Raw genomic sequence first — 19,819 nt, 5'->3', positions numbered from 1 at the left:
GACTTCCTATTACAGAGGCTGCCAAGTTAACATGAGATTCTCACTGTATGTAATCTGACGCACTCGTCCGGACTCCCTCCCTGTCCCCTCCGAGGCAGCTAAAATTGAAGTATTGGCGTATAACACACACACACTTTTTGCACCCGATTTTCATACTGAAAAAGTGAGTGTTATACGCCAATAAATACAGTAATTCTTTACACTGTCGTCACAGGATTTCAGCATACACCATTAACAGCTTGGGGGGATTAAGGTTTTAAACCAAACCATAGCTACAAAGCCCTTATTTATGACTGACAAGGTAAGTTCTGGTAAGTCCTTTTTAACTATGGTCCTCAATTAGTGTCCATGGATACAAATACATCAATAGTCATCACATATGCTTGAGACAATAAAATACATTCACATTATGCATACATTTATTCCTGAGCCTGTATATTAATAATTATAGCGATAAATAAAATTATGTGTTATGCATAATGATGGTTAACTATAAAACTTTCAATTAAAGCAGATTACTCCACCGGAGTCCAATCATTGATGAATTTTCCAAATTACTTTAATTCTTTAAATATAGAACTTGCACAAACATTTACTATAGAACGGCAATAAAAGCTTGAGTCATAATGCAGCATAATCTCCTACTGTCGTCATTTTCAGGTTCAGAAAATTAGTCCCTGAAACAGAACAGAACTAATGAACAAATGTGTCATTTGTTGGACAGCTTCAGCTCTTATTTCCCAAGTTTCCTTGGGACCATGCTAGCTGCCTGACTGTTATGTTTTTTCAACGGAGTCAGTACTTTTAAAGGACCTGCTTATTCTGGGTCATTTGTTTAGAAACTGAAGCTAGATACAATGACACAATCCTCAGGACAGCTTTTCATTAACATTAATATGCATTAATCATAATAAATCTTACATATATATTTTTCTGTGCAATAATTTCAGGCAAGTGTGAAAAAATGCTGTAAATTAAGAATGCTTTCAGAAGTAGAAGTGTTAATGGTTTATTTTTATCAGTTAACAAAATGGAAAGTAAATGAACAGAAGAGAAATCCAAATCAAATCAACATTTGGCGTGACCACCCGTTGCCTTCAAAACAACATAAATTCTTCTAGGTACACTTGCACATAGTTATTGAAGGAAAACAACAGGTAGGTTGTTCCAAGCATCTTGAAAAACTAACCACAGATCTTCTGTGAATGTAGGCTGCCTCAAATCCTTCTGTCTGGTCACATAACAGATCAGGTCTCTACGGGGGCTACTTCCAGGACTCCTTGTTCTTCTTTACGCTGAAGATAAGTCTTAATGACATTGGCTGTATGTTTGAGGTTGTTGTCCCGCTGCAGAATACATTTGAAGCCAAAAACACACCACCCTGATGGTCAGGCATGATGGATAAATATCTGCCTGTATTTCTCAGCATTGAAGACACCACAGATCCTGACTAAATCTTCAATTCCATTTGCAGAAATGCAGCCCAAACCTTGCAAGGAACCTCCGCCATGCTTCAGTGTTGCCTGCAGACACTCATTATTGTACCACTCCCCAGCTTTTCGGTGAACAAACTTCCTCTTGCTACAGCCAAATATTTCACATTTTGATCCAGATTTGGTTAGGATCAATGGTGTCCTCAATGCTGAAAAATACAGGCAAATACTTATTCATAAATGCCATATCATCAGGAAGGCATGTGATTGGATTAGAATAGGATCTGAATTGCTGAGATTTTGCCTGCGATTCCAGATCGCATGCCAGTCGCAGCACAATGCGCTGTGCAGATTTGGGTGCCATTATCCTTCAATAGTAACCCTAACGTAATGCGATTCTGCCACAATTGTTACGCGACAGGATCACGTGGCAATCACGTCATCACTCACCTTCACAAATCATGTGAAGCTTGTCGTCGAAAAAAGGAGCAGAAGCTTCTTTATGGACAACAAACGCACATAGGGCAGCCCATTCAAGTGAATAGGCTGCCCTATGCAACACACGGAATTGCAAGTCAAAATCATGTAGCAGGAGCGCTAGTTTCTGCTGCACGATAATGTGAACACTGTCTAAGAATTGAAGGTTTGACTCCAAAAGAGCCCTGATCTCAGCATCAATGAGTCTGCTTGGGATTACATGAAGAGACAGAAGGATTTGAGGCAGCCTATATTCACAAAATATCTGTGGTTAGTTCTCCATGATGTTTGGAACAACCTACTTGCCAAGTTTCTTCAAAAACTGTGTGCAAGAAGAATTGATGCTGGTTTGAAGCCAAAGGTTGTTCACACCAAATTGACAATGAAATATATATTTTTGAAAGCATTCTTACTTTACAGCATTTCTTCACACCTGCCTAAAACTTTTGCAAAGTACTGTAAAAAAAAAAAAAATATATATATATATATATATATATAGTGGAGAGTCAGCCTGGGGCAGGATTAAGGAGGGGTTAATTGAAGAGGGCAGGTACTTCCCCTTCAGAACTGCTTATTGCCAGCTGAGTTGAAAATGTCAGAGAGGAGAAGTGTGTTTGGAGAGAGTTGGCTGTTGAGCTATCAAAGCTGAGAGGAGCTTGAAGCTGGAAGGACCCCTGTTACCTATGACCTGGTCCTGCTGGGTGAGCTTGCCTGAACTGGGACTTTGCTATGTTATATGCCGTGGCTGGGATGCTGAGCATTATTTAAAATGACTGTCTTATACTGCTAATAAGAGTTCTTGTGTTGTTTGACCTGCCTATAAAGACAAAGCTTATCAATTCCTGTTGCTTTTTTCTGAATAAAGCTTTTTAAGTTGACTGAACTGTCAACTGATCCCCTACAATATATATATATATATATATATATATATATATATATATATATATATATATATATATATATATATTGGGCAGCAAACTCCTACAGTATACAGACCAATGCCATCAAACAAGAGTTTACATACTTTGTATGTAGACTCATAAATCAACAATGTTTCCACCAGGTTCAGTATATATATATATATATATATATATATATATATATATATATATATATAGTGCTAAATAAAATCATGTGACAGATGCTTGATTACTATAATACAAAATCCTGTATCAATGTACTGCGTAAACAATTTATGTGACATCATCCTTCAATAGTGAATAAATAACCAATAAAAACATGTGTCTTGAATAGGTGATACAATAACATCCACTGTTCACCTTTACTCAATCATTGAACGAACACTCACCCATTCCCGCACTTCTGACTTATATAGTAGGTCTAAGAAATGTGTTAAAATGAGTGTAAAAGCTCCTTTCTGACTCTTTTATCTTACTCTCCAAGTGCTGCTCAAATCACTCTAATGGGGATAAACACGTAACAAGACCAAGACCCCCTTAGTGTAGATTCATTAATTGAGTAAACCATTTACTATATAAAACATCATTAAATGCACTTACATAAATTGTCATTTCATTTGCACCAATGTAACTTGCTTTCTGCATAAAAAAACAAAAGACCCACTCCTGGGATTTGACCCATATGTGTGATGGTGTTCTACTCCACAAGTGAAGTCTTGGATTTATGAGTGAAGACGCACAGTGGATATAATTTTATCACTTGTGGAAATTAAACACCTATCTTTTATTTGAACTATTTATTCACTGTTGAAGGACGTTATCACATATACAGTATGTCAATGCATGGGATTTGTTATAGTTATTTTTCTCAATTACTGAGACACATGTTGGATTTCAGATTTGTTTATATAGTAATTTTGTTATTTAAGGTTTTGAAATGCTATACTATTTGCATTATATGTAAGAAGGAGTTTATCTGTTTATAGCAACAGCATATACTTCATATATTTATATATGATTTTTCAGTACAGACAAGGTTTTGATGCATATTATAAATATAATAATGAGCATAATTTATAGTGTAAAAAGCCTCTATAAGGCTATTTGTAACAAAATAGTGTAAACAATAACTTGTTTTTACTAAGAATGACATTGTTTGAACTGTTTTATTGTAAAAGGGGTATTTGTCACACAAATACTCTATAGATATATATATAGTATAATGAAAGAACCTGCATTGCCAGTAATACATTATTATAAATTTTAAATGAAAGATTTATATTTCCCCCCTATCCTGTCCTAACTTGCCAAGCGTGAGGATGATGCTAGACCCTAGGACAGGGGTCCTCAAACTTTTCAGTAGGAGGGCCAACTTGTATATTTTATAAATATTTGTGGGTCATATAAATCAGTTTTATAAATTAAGGAATGCCAGAATGAATAAATATATTTTACATGGGTATTTTTTTGGAATCAGCATGAACTGATTCAGAACAAAGGAGAAAAAATAAACCAATTTTTATTTTTTTTTGCACTTATCAAACAGATATAACAAAACTCTTTTAAGTATATATTTACCAGACCAAAGAGAGGATGTAAGAGAAGTTCATTGTTAGGGTTTACATACACTTTAAATGGAATATGAACAACTTTGGCAGCACCAACTACAGCATTGTAATTGGTGCTGCTAAGAGCTACGTAGATGGGCACTGTAAAAACCCTGACTTTTTTTGCGCAAAGCAAGCTTTCAAATCAAAAAATAGCAAAAGGTGTCATTGACAACAATTCAGATTGTCAGTTGCAACTCAAACAATTAACACCTGCCCAAGACTTCATGGTGGCATGGCAATTTTATCATGTAAATTAGAACAAGGTGGATCTGCAAACTTTCACATAGGTATCATGTTCTTGGACAATCATGTGACCGGATTATGGTAACTGAGTTACCCATGTGGCAATAAAAGCCATGTTTTTTTTCTGGACACTCATTATAATGAAGGGGGCCCCTTGGATGAGTAGTGCAATATCCTCCACATTTTAGAACAAGTCTATTAGAATGTGACCAATAGTGATGAGCTCCCGGTTCAGTTCGAACCCAGGTGCAGATCGAATTTTACTTCTTTGGGCATATGCCAAGCTTAGTTTCATATATACAGTATTTCACAAAAGTGAGTACATATATCTTTTCATGTGACAACACTGAAGAAATTATACTTTCCTACAATGTAAAGTATTGAGTGTACAGCTTGTATAACAGTGTACATTTTCTGTCCCCTCAAAATAACTCAACACACAGCCATTAATGTCTAAACCGCTGGCAACAAAAGTGAGTACACTGCTATGTGAAAATGTCCAAATTGGGCCTAAAGTGTCTATTTTGTGTGGCGACCATTATCTTCCAGCACTGCCTTAACCCTCTTGGGCATGGAGTTCACCAGATCTTCACAGGAGTCCTCTTCCACTCCTCCATGACGACATCACTGGTGGATGTTAGAGACCTTGCACTCCTTCACTTTCCATTTGAGAATGCCCCACAGATGCTCAATAGGGTTTAGGTCCAGAGACATGCTTGGCCAGTCTACCACCTTTACCCTTAGCTTCTTTAGCAAGGCAGTGCTCATCTTGGAGGTGTGTTTGGGGCCATTATCTTGTTGGAATACTGCCCTGTGGCCCAGTCTCCAAAGGGAGGGGACCATGCTCTGCTTCAGTATGTCATATTACATGTTGGCATTCAGACCAATTTGATGCAGCGTGCGTTGTATGGTCTGAGCACTGACAGGTTGATCCCCCACCCCTTCAACCTCTGCAGCAATGCTGGCAGCACTCATACATCTATTTCCCAAACACAACCTCTGGATATGATGATGAGCACGTGCACTCAGCTTCTTTGGTCGACCATGGCGAGACCTGTTCTGAGTGGAACCTATCCTGTTGAACCGCTGTATGGTCTTGGCCAGAATGCTGCAGCTCAGTTTTAAGGTCTTGGTAATCTTCTTATAGCCTAGGTCATCCTTATGTAAAGCAACAATTCTTTTTTTCAGATCCTCAGATAGTTCTTTGCCATGAGGTGCCATGTTGAATTTCCAGTGACCAGTCTAAGAGAGTGAGAGCGATAACACCACATTTAACACACCTGCTCACCATTCACACCTGAGACCTTGTAACACTAACAAGTCACATGACATCGGGGAGGGGAATGGCTAATTGGGCCCAATTTGGACATTTTCACTTAGGGGTGTACTCACTTTTGTTGCCAGCGGTTTAGACATTAATGGCTGTGTGTTGAGTTATTTTGAGGGGACAGCAAATTTACACTGTTATACAAGCTGTATACTCACTACTTAGCATTGTAAGAAAGTGTCATTTCTTCAGTGTTGTCACATAAAAAGATATAATAAAATATTTACAAAAATGTGAGGAGTGTACTCACCTTTGTGAGATACTGTCATTGTGGTATTTGTGATGCTACTATATACGACAGCTTCTTTCCCTCTCAATTTTTGTTAAGGAACCAGTGACGTCACCTGGTCCCACTCATTTGCTGGTGAGGAATCTCCAGAGATGTAAACGAAGGGGCATGCATAGTGGTTGACATCTTTGCTACATATGGTCACATCACCATCATTCGTAACCAACTACTACTAACTGTGGAATTATTATATTTACCATGTAGTACAGATTACTGGTAACATACATTGACATTGAGACTTTGATGTCTACAACTTTCAATATTGAATGAACTGCATATATCTATTATCAGCTGTGTCTTGTAATTTTAATCTGCTTTTAAATTACATGAATGCTGGTGCCAGACTTATATACCTTACCAACCATTCCAGCCACCCAACTTTGCCAATCCCTTCATTGGCTTCATATTGCCCAATGAATACAATTCAAAATACTCTAAAGAACACTGCCCAAGTTACATCACCAATCCTGTCTCAAAATATCACCCAAACCAGAGCCTCTCCCATTCTTTTTATCAGGTATCTCCTATTCTGTCTAGCTCTAGGCAATCCTGAAAACTCATCTCTTCATGGGAGCCTATCTCTCCTTTGCCTAACAACTAAACTTTTATTTCTTCATCAACTCATCCCCACACATTTATTATCTTTTGTGCTACTTGCCCTTCTCTCTTGTAAGCAATCATAAGCAGGGCCATCCTAACCCTCTCGTCTTGAATTGTATTGTAATGGTACTGTCTCCCTTTATATTGTAAAGTTTTGTGCAAACCATTGGTGCTAAATAAATCCTGTATGATAACAATACTGTCCTACTCTAGCAATCATTTTGTTTGATCATGTTTTTTGTGAAGTGCGCATTTTCCTTTATATAATTAACTGTAACTGTAAATAGCTTCCTTTGGCTTTCCAGAGCAAGAACTGCTCCCAATTCATTTTATTTAGTATCTAAGACACAGAAAACCTCCCCACATCAGCAATGTTAGTATTTTATAGGTTCAATTTTCTATGCTATATTGATCGCTATTTTAAATAATGAGAGCAGAAAATAATGCTGAAAATAACAATTGTTATACCATGTAAAACGTGTTATAATTTTGTAAAATGAGTCTTGTTGGCTATATAGGCCTCTGGAGCTCAATCTCTCCTTGGGCCAAGCATTTCTTAGAGCAGCCTTTTTCAACCAGGGTGCTCAGGCACCCTGGGGTACCTTCAGGTTTCTTAAGGGGTGCCTTGGCAAAATGCCTAAAAATCGCCCAAAAACTGTATACAAACCAATGGGTGTATCAAGCCTGCCTTTTAGTTACACAAAGGCATAGGTTTTTTTGTGCGCCAATACAACCTTCCAGTTTCCAGCCTCCTAAAAACCCTGTTCAGGCACCCAACGTCCCCTTATCAACTGATGACATCATCGGTTGATAAGCAGGATGTTGGGTGCCTGCACAGCATCCTTGTTTGCCCCCTCCCCTGCCTGTCAGCACTGGGGTCACACTAGCTAAGTGAGAGAAAGAAACTGAAGGAGAAGAGAAACATTGGAATACTAGTCAGTACCAGTGTGCAAAGGTGTATTTGTTTGGAAGAATAAATCACATTGGGTGTCCTACATGTGTGACTGCTGCTGCATTATGTAAAGTTATTACTTTTGTTTTTTACATTTTAGAATGGGGTGCCTGAGATTGTGCTGACATTTAAATGGTGACTTGTTTATAAAAGGGTTGAGAAACACTGTCCATCATACATTATTATTAAACAATTTTAGTGCTTGCTGCTCACACTTGAAACAATGAGTGTGACTTTGCTTGAGCACTATTAATGTAATATCATAGCTTTAAAAGCTATACAAGTTTCAAAGAGGCTGCTGCAGATAAATAGGCTGTTTTGCTTTGTGAAATTGTTCAGTCAACCTAGTACAACAAGGCAATCAACATGTCTGCTTCTTACAATTACTGTCTTAGTTTTGTAAAGACGTGAAGGCAAACATATTTCCTGCTATACTGTAGCTCTTTGAAACCAAAGTAAAATCTTTAAGAGCATGCATTTGTATGAGAAATAATACTGTTCTACTTAGGTTTGTATTTAAACTTTTTTCTCAGATTATCTAGAAAGCATTTGCCACATAAAGTAAGTCTTTTCTGGTCCAAAAGATACTATATATTACTAGGTACTATGCATATAACTCAAAGACTTTTGTTCTTGTTTTAATAAATTTAAGAAAACTTAGAACCCCTGGTAGGTTTATATTGCTGTCTTCTGAACAGTAGACTCTCCCTATCTATTTGTTGTTGTGTTCCGGTTACTACTGTATTTAAGAGGCGATTTACCCTCACTATGAAGAGATTTACTGGTGTCTCTTTAGGACATTCTATTCTCTAATTAGATTTTATGTTATGATCTGAGAGTGGGAGTGGTTGAGTACGTAGAGAGAAAAGGCACTTAATTGCCATGTCCATAAATATTGAGGATAAAGGGAAGTACTATTGGGAGTACTACCAAAGATCGGACTTTATAGGCCAGGAAACAATGGAGAAGAAAACAATATAAATTTAAACAAACATATTTATTTAGAAAATACAAAATACAGACAAAATCTTCAAAAAGAATAAAAACCATCATATATGTGCATATGTGTTATTAGTGCAATGAGCCCTTGTGCGTCTACGCGTTTCTCCGTTAGGCTTCTTCAGGATGCGACCAAGGTTCAAAAGACGTAACAGATGAGAGAACAAAACTCTCTATCTGAAATTAAATATATTGCCATTAAAATCATTACAATAACAAAAAAACTAAATGGTATTTAAAAGAGCATATGTTGAATCACTCAGGGGAAACACATCTAGGACAAACAATATAAAGGTACCTTAAAATAGAATGCACTATTATATGTATCCACGACATGTGAGCAATGAATTTTCAAACTTCTGAACTAAAAAGAACAGATGCCAAAAATTGCAGTAAATATGCCAATAAAAGGAAATATGGCACAGCAAAACTATGTATGAAAAACAGAAAACTTATTAATAAGCGAGCTTCAGATTTTCTGGACAGGGGCAGGTAACATCTTACATTCTACACATGTATGGGGCCAGCGAAGCAACATTGATATCCAATATATACAAAGGAAAAAAACCCTTAATAGAATTCAACCATACTCACGGCTAGTGAAGCCTGAGCTAGCACGCTGTACCTAGGGGCAAAGGATATATAGGGAGGTGTAAGTCCAAAACTATGATAACACACAAAAAATGTTCATCTAGGGGAAAAAGGGTTAAACAGTACTTACATGGAGAATGAGATATGGGAACGTGCCCCTGGGAGACAGCTAGGTGCTGCACACAGAGCCCACTTGTAACTTAGGGTTATTTATACTAATAAAACAATGTTCCAGCTGATCGCTGAGAGGGCATCATGTGACACAATCACGTCAGCTGATCTCAACAAAAGGAATTGTGGGCATTGTAGGCTGTGGGGCGGGCGACTTCCCGCTCGTTGTGTGCATGTGCAGATTTAACATTGCACATAGATAGAGGGAATAGCCAGAGACACGGGAACAAAAGAAGTGAATTATAGGGTATGTAGGCAGGTTACTAGATAAACAAATGTATTGAGTCCGCATTAGTGAGCATCCTCACATATCAAAGGAACCCAAACAGTAGCAGTCCGGGAGTAAACCACAAGACAGAATACTATCATACCTGCCTATCTGGAAAAAAACTTTAAAAAATGAAAAAATAAATAAACCAATGTAACATAGAAAGGTACCAAAATGTATCGTCCCTGGGTCCCCTGGGTAAGCAACATAAGCTAATTAAAACAAAACAGGTGTGCATATAGGTATTTACAGATATAGAACGACTGTACAGGTGACTACCATTGTTTACAAAAAAATCAAATATGAATGACTTGAAATATATGTAGCACTAACTCACGGCGGAGCTGCTGATTTAAAGCGGGCTGTTACCGTCACCTTTTTACCTGTAATTTCACCAGTACCCGGTCTAGGGTCCCGTTGAGCTTATCGTTAAACAATGTAGGCACCAGTCACTTGAGTATTTTTTCCAATGCTTTAACCACTTGCTTACAGGGCACTTAAACCCCCTTCCTATCCAGACCAATTTTCAGCTTTTAGCGCTGACCCCCTTCCTATCATACAACACTGTACCTAAATGAAATTTTTAGCATTTTTTCACCACAAATAGAGCTTTCTTTTGGTGGTATTTGATCACCTCTGCAGTTTTTACTTTTTGTTAAAAAAATGTAAAAAACTGAATTTTTAAAAAAAAAAATTTTTATTTTTTTATATTTTGTTATAAAAAATTAAAAACGGCTCATTTTTTCTCCTTCATTGATGTAGGCTGATGAGGCGGCAGTGATGGGCACTGATAGGCGGCAGTGATGGGCACTGATGGGTGGCAGTGATGTGCACTGATGGGTGGCAGTGATGGGCAGCACTGTCAGGTGGCACTGATTGGCACTACAGGTGGGCATTGATAGGTGGCACTTGTGGGCATTGATAGGTGGCACTTGTGGGCAATGATAGGTGGCACTTGTGGGCACTGTTAGGTGGCACTGTGGGCGCTGTTAGGTAGCACTGTGGGCACTGTTAGGTGGCACTATTTGATGGCACTGATGAGGCAGATGTGCCTCTTCCACTTGGGGACCGATGTCCCTTACATCCGAGCCGGTGATCGGCTTTTTTTTCTACTCACGCTGTCAGAGTAGAAAAAAAAAACGATTACCGATCTTTTGTTTACATCATGTGATCAGCTGTCATTGGCTGACAGCTGATCACATGGTAGGGGGGCGGGACCGGCCCCTTACTTGGATCTGTGATCAGCCGAGTCTCAGTGACTTGGTGATCACAGCGCGCTCGGCGCACGCCCTGCAGGGCTCGCGCAGGGAGCGTGCACAGGGGAGGCCGTCATATGACGCCTGTGGCCATCATTCGGCCATAGCGCTGATGTGTAGTGGTTAATGGGAGATAACTGGAAGAAGTAGCAGGAAAGGGGTAGAAGAAAAGTTGCAGGGAAGTTCAAATACCCTTTCTTGGTGTAGCACTAAGGAATTGAAATCTTTGAGATGAATGTATCCTCAGCTTAGGATTTAATCTTTGCCTGCCCAGGTAGGTCTCTCTCACCAACCTAGCAGCCGGTACGCAGCACGAACAAAAAGTCTCTGCCAGAGACTTGAGTGAAATAAAACCCATACGATCCTCTGCCACAGGATGTATTAGTTTTTCTGATGAACAGCAAACAAAGTACTAGAACCTTTAAGCCAACCCGGCAGTACTTGTGCGGTAGGGTAGTTTAGGATACGTCCTCCAATCGAGTCACCAGGCCCTTCTTAAGACCAGCCTTGCATGGTCCCTTCCAAGATGGGTCCTCCCCTGGATCTTCCCGATTGTCCGGCTTCTTCCCGCAGGACAGACAGCACAGGACCATCCCAACGACAGCAGGCCCCAGACAGACTTCTGGGCCTACCCGTCCGGCTGCAGCAACGCAACCCTCCAGGCCGGAGGGCCGCGAAATAGCACTCAATAACACCTGCCTCTAGGCCAGGAGGGCCACGAGGCGAAAAGCTCTCTGAAACATGGCGTCTGTCCCATAAATACCCTCTCCCAGAATGCAACTCGGAGGACCACCTCTGCCGAGTTATCTCCGGGACAGAAGAGCACTCATACACTTTAGCTTGTTGCTTTTCCAACACCGACCCATGGTAACAACGACACCCACAGGCACAATGCGAAACTACACGCAACACAGCCAAACCGGAACAGAGGTCAAATCTGACAATAAACTAAATCTGAACTATGTACAGAATAGATGACCCACTAAATTTACCTATAAGCGGTAGATTAAAAAATCTACCAGCGCTACATATAGAAAAAGTAAAACAATTCCTAAATGATCATACAAACTGTATACCCTGTGGTATCCCATTGACCCGTTTGTGGGGCCCATACTTCATTGAAAAGATAGACACTATGAATAACATAGATTTGAAAACAATCATGTGGTGTCATAAACTGTAACAAATAACAGCTGGTATCACGGAGCAAGAAAACAAAAGGAAAAGAAAACAGGGAAAACAAAAGGAAAAGCAAAAGGGAAGGGAGAGGTAAGACATATGCAAATCCAGAATATCAAATTACTCTATTTAGTCACGTTAAAGAAAAGAGGAGGGTTGAGTAGTTTAGCAAAAGACACTGGGTCCACAAAATGCTGTATGTCGTCAGCACAGTGGAGCTAAAGAAATGGGTGCATTTCTTTCACATCAACAGGTATTTTTCTATAGTTGAAGAAATAAAACATGCATATATTGCAGAGATATACTGCATGTTTTTTTTTTTATATTTTGACTTGACAAAAAGTATGCTTGCCTTACACATTTGATCAGACCAATAAAGAGTGTTGGTGGGTGCTCTGGCTGGCTGCAGACAGGACATGGAGGCGGAGCCTCCATCTTGCTTTGGGCTCTGGCTGGCTGCAGACGAGACACGGAGGTGAGGTTGCAGGCGGAGCATCATGTTACCTGCTGCTCTCTTGAGAACTGCAAAGATCACACTGGGAGACTTGTAAAGTATACCTGTGCAATGTACCTGTGTGAGGCTGTGATGCAGGATTTACCAGGACCTACAGCACCCTCATGGATACACCTGGGAAATATTGTTCCCTATTGCGTTACTGGCCTTTCCATTAGTTTGGAGGCCAATAGTGTTTGGTAAGCTGCCATCTTTTCTACCTTTGGTGGTGTCTCACACGGGGGACTTGGGGAAGCTGGTTTTTCCTATGTGCATCTACATTTTTCATTTCCATCCTTCACCTGCTGGATCTGTTTGGGACACTGGATTTCATCTCTAATCCTTTTTTTACATTGACTTTTTATATTTTTTTTCTTCCTTAATTTTTGTTTTTTGGTTTTTCAATAACTTTTATATGCCTTGATAGTTGTGTTTATCATTACTTATCATGCTCATTTTCTTTATATTTATTGACCTGTGCTAGCAGCTATTGTTTTTAAATGCTGGATTTTTTTATTGATTATTTAGCGCAAATATTCCTCCCATTTATAAATAATAACTATTAGCATGCTGTTTATACAGACATAGGTGCAACAATCATTTTCATATGTGATATTCAGTAGTCCTGCCCACAAGGTGGTAGTGTTTAATGATTGTTTAATTATGAGGTGTAATTTCATGTCCCTGTGTACCTTTTGTTTTCCAATAAAACAAGGGCTCAGCCCTATGTTTAGCCCCATCTGACTGGGTTTCAACAATAAATATATACATTTTATGTACTTCCCATTGACCTTAACCTATCTAGCTGCATGCACCAAGTGAAAGAATACAATTTCCATAAGGGCATAATAAACCAATTTGTGCACTCAAACTAAAATAAATCTCTATCTACATAAAGTGCATAAGCAATAACATAATAACAACCATTTGATACAGCGATATGAATACACAATCACTGTTCCTTAAAAAAAAGAGTAAAAGTTTGTGGAAAGTGAGACCTAAACTTAAGTGCTGTAAATTCATAAATTTCCCTGTTAATAAACATATAATTACCTCATATACAGTAAAAGGTGCTATATTTAAATAGTTATAAGTGCTGAAGAATCCTATACAGGTTATTCATCAACACACAATAATGAAGAAAGTGCTAGATAATAGTCACAGCTAGAAATGGTTGCATCCAGTCTTAAAGCAGAGCCCCCCCCCCCCATCCTCCAAAAATTAAAAGTCAGCAGCTACAAATACTGTAGCTGCTGAATTTTATTATAAGGGCACTAACCTGTCCAGGCATTCGGCGGTGTCCTTCAATTCTTCAATCGGCTCTCGCATGCTGGCGCCATTATCTCAGCTAAGGGTAACTGCCACTGAAGCCTTGCAGCTTCCAAGCCGTTTCCTACTTCGTATGTTCAAATCATCAAAACCAGGTTAACCTGTCAAAACCAGATACCCTGTTTCCCCCTCCCCCAAAAAAAGGTGCCAAATGTGAGACAGCAGACAAGTGGAATTTCCCCTTTTGCGTGGAGCTCCACTTTAACAAAGTGCCAAAAGAACACCCAAGTGGATGAAGTCTCATGTTTTTTGCTGAATTTTTAAATCATAAAAGGTCTACATGCACCTTTCAGCCACTCCAATGAGCTGATCATTATAATTGGTTTAAGGGAATACTCCTTCTATCCGCAATAGTAAAGCTCGGGTATAAAAAAATAAATAGAACTTCATAGTGTTTCAGTTAAAAGACACATGACTATCTTTATAATAACAGTTCTAAAAACCCACATTTGTTGGTACATATTAGATCAAGCAAAGAATATACAAGTACAGGACTTTATCAAATGTGTGGTATATTAACCACTTCAATACAGGGCACTTATACACCTTCCTGCCCAGACCAATTTTCAGCTTTCAGCGCTGTCACACTTTGAATGATAATTGCGCGGTCATACAACACTGTACCCAAACTAAATTTTTATCATTTTGTTCCCACAAATAGAGTTTTCTTTTGGTGGTATTTGATCACCTTTGCAATTTTTATTTTTTGCTAAACAAATAAAAAAACACAGAAAATTTTGAAAAAAATAAAAGTTTTGCTTTTGTTTCTGTTATATAATTTTGTAAATAAGTAAGTTTTCTCTTTCACTGATGGGCACTGATAAGGCGGCACTGACAGGCACTGATAAGGCAGCACTGATGAGGTGACACCAATGAGCGGGCACTGATGATGGGCATTGATATGCGGCACTGATGGGCACTGGTAGGAGGCACTGATATGCAGCACTGATGGGCATTGATAGGCGGCACTGATGGGCACTCATGGGTGGCACAGGTGGGCACTGATGGGCACTAAAAGGCTGCAAAGATGGGTTTTTATGGGTGGCACTGAGAGGCGGCACTACTGGACACTGATGGGCACTGATAGGCGGCACTGCTGGACACTGATGGGCACTGATAGGCAGCACTGCTGGGCACTAATGGGCACTGATAGGCGGCACTGATGGGCATTGATACGTGGCACTGATGGGCACTGATACGTGACACTGACATGAGGCGCTGATAGGCACCCCTGATGGCACTGGCAGTGGTAGGCATTGTGAGTGGGCACTGATTGGCAGCTGCCTGGGCATTGATTGGCAGCTGCCTGGGCACATATTAGTATTTCCCTGGGGGTCTAGGGGGGGCATACCTGGTGGTCCAGTGTGGATGGCCATCCTGGTGGTCCTGGGCGGCATGATGGTGGTCCTGGGTGGGATCCGAGGGGGGGTTATGCTGATAAACAATCAGCACAGACCACCCTGTCAGGAGAGCAGCTGATCAGCTCTCCTCTACTCGCGTCTGTCAGACGCGAGTGAGGAAAAGCCGATCACCAGCTTTTCCTATTTACATCGTGATCAGCCGTGATTGGACACGGCTGATCACGTGGTAAAGAATCTCCATCAGACTGACACACCGCAACAACAATCGCCGCGATGCACGCCCCCAGGGGCGCGCATCGGCTTAATATCCTGAGGACGTCATATGACACCCAGTCAGGGTATTGAAAACACTTTGCCGCCGTCATTCTGCTATATGGCGGGCGGCAAGTGGTTAATATACTACTTAATATTTTTTGTGATTGAATAACCAGGGGTCCAATGTAGCCCTTACTCATTCACATAGAGGCAGGGCATTATCAGGGGATCCCTTATTTTAAAGGGGGCATCTCTTTTCGCATAGACACCCATCCAGGGATGCAGGAAAATGAAGAAGAGCATTGGAACAAGGTGCTTTGCCAGGGGGGTCTGACCTGCTGAGGTACTCTCTCACTGTTGTAAGCATGTGTCCTGGTATGGTTCAGGGCTTGCTTCTTTCCTGGCCAGCCTGGCTACATCTTTAGGTGGATTTATTTTAGGGGCTCACACTTTTTTTACTTGTTTTACATGTTTTTTTGTTTGGAGTTCCCCCTTAAAATCAATACCAGACCCTTTCCAGGTAAGCCCATGCCCAAGTTTTTTTTGTATTGGCTACTTTTTAAGTAGTAAAAAGCAATGTAGAGAAATATACTGATCCCCGCTGATTTTTTTTGCATTGGTACATGTTCCCCAGAACAGTGCCCAGCTCCTCGTGTCTTTTGTTTGATTTGGGGAGGGGGGTCTCCAAACTGTTTGTTGCAACAACAAAAAACAAACCAGTATGGTAATGTCATTTAGTAGCAAATGGTAATTTTTTTTTTAAATGTAACTTTTGATTTAAAATATTCTACAGTTGCAATACTAATTCACATGGAGGTTTAAAAGAGAAGTATGTTTTTTTTTTTAATGCAGAATCGTACTTACCTTACATACTCTCCTGATGAATCTAATACTGAAAACCGAGCGATTGAACGTTGCTGATCACTCAGTTTTCAGAGCCCCGTGAGCAGAGATCTGCTACCTGTCAATCAGCAGCTCTCCTGCTCTGCTCCTCCAAGCTCACTGGAGTGTTGAGCTGTGGAGGGACAGGGAGTGGCCATCTAAGCATCTCAGCGGCTCGCTGAGAGGCTGAGACTGCCATCAGTCTGGGCACTTGGCAGATCCAGACTTCTGAAATCAGGATGACGAGGTGCCTGCACTGATCTTGGTGACGTCAGCAGAGAGCGGACTTCAACCCCACTCTCTGCTGAAAATGGGTCACAGGAGTGCAAAACGAATTGCACTCTTGTGATCCAGAGGAGAAGCCCAGCCAAAATGAGCTCAGGCTGAAGTTCTCCTTTAAGGCATTCCCCAAGCATGTTATTTAAAAGAATTGTGTATTTTCATTATTGCCCCTTAAGTCCTAATAAAAAAAGCTGCTCCCCGCTGAACATAATTTTGCATTGGTAAATGTTCTCCTTGTCAGTGCCCAGCTCTCCATGCCCTTTGTTTTCTAATCCTGGACCATTAGTCTTGATAACTGAGAGAAATAATTTTCAAGAATTGCCTCCCATTGACTTCAATTGGGTTTGCATTAAAGTTCACAATCTGTGAACTTTAATGTGTTCACTGTAACTGCCTTCAAAACAAACTATGAATATATATTGGTTCCACTTTATTTAATATTCCTATATACAGAACATCAGAAAAAGAAAAGATATACTAAGTGTTATGTTATGTCTGAACAATACAATTTAAAAATGTTGATATTTTTTAGAGGACCCCAGCTACTGTATGTTAAGGTTGTTTTTATTGTTTTGAACTTTAAATACATACATTTCGGGCTTTTTAGTAACATATGGTTGCAAAATGTGCAGTGTTATACAATATATACATTAGAATGTAGGATATACTTGAGTCCAAGTTTTTCCTTGCTGTCCACTGATTTATGCATTCTAAGTGATCTTGTCCACAAAAATCAATTAGTCAAATTCTATTGAATGAAATCACTCCTTTTTGATGACATTGATAATTGCTAATTGACCAAACTTCTCATTTAACGCAATTGATTTCTTAAAGATATGATTCTTTCATATTCAACATAACAGAGGTATTTACAGCGTACTATTTTTACCTTATGTACTTTTGAGATAAGGTCAAGTTCACTTTAATGGCAGGTTTGCTTGAAGTGTCACTAAAAGATAATACTATTCTCCAAATATCTTCCATACACATCTTCTACTTAATGACCCTGTAAAACATTTTTCATTAAATCCACCCATACCTTGTTTTTCAGCCTCCCTGTAATGTCCTGCAAGTGCACACAAAGCTTTCCTTTGCCCCTCATTTTGATTGCTTTGGAAAGAGCAGCACAGATTAGTTGTGGTCCTGTGTGCTGCTCTTTCCAAATCTCATACTGCATAGTGCCTTCTGATCTTATAGCACATGTGCCAGATTATCTCAATTTCAGTCAAGAGCCCAGGCAAAGATAGATGAGTGGTGATGTCTTAGTTGGAATTATTTACCTTGAGCCCAGGGAAGCATTTTTATAGTGAACAAACTATCAGGAATTTCTGGATTACATAGTTAAAGAGGAACTGCAGTCTGCTCACATAATTTGTAAAAAAAGATCTTTGCCATTCTGAAGCTTCCCTCCAACTACTTTGCATATTATTTTATATATACTGTTATTCTGTACTTGCCAAATATGCTGCAGAAATCTCCCTCCACTAAGTCTGGCTACAACCATTTTAACTGTGGGCAGCTGAAGCTACTGCCTGTTCATTTCCTGGATTTACACAGACACACAGGTGCACATCTCCAGCTCTGCAGCTCCCATTGGCCCCCTTATGACTATATGCCTCCTCCCTTCCTGGCAAACTCTCACGAGAGTGAGAGAGAGAGCAGTGCATGATGTCATAAGCCTAAACTAATGACCAGACAAGAAACAGGAAGTGGGCTGTATAAGGTATTTACTGGCAGAAAAAAATGTTTTACTATCCAAAGTTAAAACAACAAGGGCAAAAGATTTAATAGATGGAAAGTTGAAAAAAAGCAAGATACAGGTGACTTGAGAGAGTAATATTGTTTACATTTCTTCCAGATCAGTAATGTAAAGGCTACAGGTGCAGGAAGAAGATGATTCAAAGAAGTAAAGCTTTTATAATTGTCAGACCAGATCAATGAATTGAGATGCACTGGGAATAGTTGACCTTTCTCTATTTATTTGGTTTGGTTATACATTATTTTAAATAAATGTATTTTTTTATTTAAAAACATGGTGGCACAGTTCTGTACATTTCCCTTGCACTATTTATGTCCATAAATTTGGAGCATATTGAGTTAGTATTTGATGGTGATGGTGATGAGCAATGTGATAATATTTGAGTAAATCAGATGTGTTTAGCCCACTTTTCATTTTTGGAGAGTAAAGGACTGAGCTAGCAATTATGTGTGCCTGATGGTGACATATACATTTAGTGAAGGCCCTCTGTAAATTATGCAACTGCATCATAGGTACTGGAATAAGTAGAGTCTCAAAAAAGGTATAACAGTTTGGGAAGTATAGTCATCTTAAAGCACAGTTCCACTCAAACGTAGAACTTCCACTTATCCGTCTCCTCCCCCCCTCCGGTGCCACATTTGACACCTTTCAGGGGGGAGGGGGGAATGGGTACCTGTTTTTGACAAGTATTGTTCCCCACTTCCGGCAGTGGGGCTGTGATGCTGTCTCTTGGAAGTTCGGCCCCCCTCCTCCTTCCTGCACCGCCAGGCCAATTAGAAAGTGCAGCGCGCTTCACTCATGCGCAGTAGGGAACTGGCGGAATTACCAGGAATGGCGGTGGCTGCACCTGACAGCCGATACGAAGATCGACTGGGATGCCAACATCGCGGGCTCCCTGGACAGGTAAGTGTCCATATATTAAAAGTCAGCAGCTGCAGTATTTGTAGCTGCTGACTTTTAATTTTTCGTGGGGGTGGGGGGGTGGGGGGGGCTGGACCTGCTCTTTAAGGGCTGCAATACATCCAAGTAAAAAAGAATATAGTTATCCCATTGTTTAAATAATTTATGAATAAGAGGGGAATATTTCACTTTATACAAACCTGAAAGTGGGAGTAATATTGGTGCCTACTGCCTATATGTTTA

The 19,819-nt window shown here is 39.9% G+C and overlaps 1 protein-coding gene across 1 annotated transcript in view; it reads left to right on the top strand.

Moving 5' to 3' along the window:
• SEZ6L (seizure related 6 homolog like) overlaps positions 1–19,819 on the top strand; it is a 678,351-nt gene that overhangs the window by 59,644 nt on the left and 598,888 nt on the right. The window lies entirely within an intron of this gene.

The sequence above is a fragment of the Aquarana catesbeiana genome, linkage group LG01 (assembly GCF_042186555.1).
Source record: "Aquarana catesbeiana isolate 2022-GZ linkage group LG01, ASM4218655v1, whole genome shotgun sequence".
Taxonomy (NCBI): domain Eukaryota; kingdom Metazoa; phylum Chordata; class Amphibia; order Anura; family Ranidae; genus Aquarana; species Aquarana catesbeiana.
Note: the sequence above shows the minus strand (reverse complement) of the source record. Positions and strands in the feature narration are given on the sequence as shown.